Source organism: Artemia franciscana, unplaced genomic scaffold, assembly GCF_032884065.1.
Source record: "Artemia franciscana unplaced genomic scaffold, ASM3288406v1 Scaffold_1515, whole genome shotgun sequence".
Classification (NCBI taxonomy): domain Eukaryota; kingdom Metazoa; phylum Arthropoda; class Branchiopoda; order Anostraca; family Artemiidae; genus Artemia; species Artemia franciscana.
In genome coordinates this window covers 90,593-92,142 of record NW_027062855.1, presented here as the reverse complement: position 1 = coordinate 92,142, position 1,550 = coordinate 90,593, and positions in this window count along the sequence as shown.

Sequence of the window (1,550 nt, the reverse complement as noted above, 5' to 3'; positions counted from 1 at the left end):
ATTATATTCTTGCATATGACTCATAGAAATAGTAGATAGACTAGCTAGAATCAAACTTTCACTGCTGAATCTATTAAAAGTTTTATTGATTCTAGCTAGTCTATCTACTATTGATTCTATTGACAATAGATTATCGAATTTGCTAGAATAGTATCGCGCAAGCCTTCACTAGATATAATTTCACTAGATATAACTTTATGGCGCAAGCCTTCACTAGAAACAGTGAAAGTTTGATTCTACCTAGTCTATCTACTATTTCAGTTTGATATATAATATCGGCTAGAGAATGGGTTAGTCTATATCGGCCACTGCGCGTCTTTTCTAAAATGACGTCTTGCATCGGCCACTGCGCGTCTTTTCTAAAATGACGTCTTGCATATGACTCATAGAAATAGTAGATAGACTAGCTAGAATCAAACTTTCACTGTTTCTAGTGAAGGCTTGCGGCCTTGTGCAAAATATGTTCCTCTAGGCCTCTAGGTGGCCGATATTCAAATAGATTTAATAGATATTCTAGAACTCTAGAATATAATATCCACTATTGATTCTAGCTGGTCTAGAATCAATAGTAAGTTTTTAAAATCAATTAGATGAAAAGATGAAAAGGATGCAGCGAATGACGTCTTGCATATGACTCATAGAAATAGTAGATAGACTAGCTAGAATCAATCTTTCTTGTATTCTAATTGATTTTAAAAACTTACTATTGATTCTAGACCAGCTAGAATCAATAGTAGAGAGACTAGCTAGAATCAATAATTAAATCTATTTGAATGACGAATCAAACTTTCACTGCTGAATCTATTAAATCTATTTGAATCTAGAATCAAACTTTCACTGCTGAATCTATTAAATCTATTTGAATATCGGCCACCTAGAGGCCTAAAGGAAAATGTCCATAATCAAAGTTTTATAAAATTTTATTTCTATGAGTTTTATTAAACTTTCTTGTATTCTAATTGATTTTAAAAACTTACTATTGATTCTAGACCAGATAGAATCAATAGTAGATAGACTAGCTAGAATCAATAAAACTTTTAATAGATTCAGCAGTGAAAGTTTGATTCTAGCTAGTCTATCTACTATTTCTATAAGTCATATGCAAGAATATAATATCGGTAGAAATAGACAATAATATCGGCCACTGCGTGTCTTTTCTAAAATAATGTCTTGCATATGACTCCGTTTAATAAATGACTTTTAAAGTCATTAGAAAAAAAAATAAAATTTTTTCAGCTATGAATCTAGTAAGCAAGAGTCATATGCAAGACGTCATTTTAGAAAAGACGCGCAGTGGCCGATATTATTGTCTATTTAATAGACAATAATATCTTATACAATAAAATCAATTAGAATACAAGAAAGTTTGATTCTAGCTAGTCTATCTACTACTTCTTATCAATTTCTACTATTTCTGTTCGTGGATTTGCTTACTAGGTCAGAGATCTACTCATCTAGATCTGTAGATGAGATCTAGTCTATCTACTATTTCTATGAGTCATATGCAAGACGTCATTTTAGAAAAGACGCGCAGTGGCCGATATTATTGT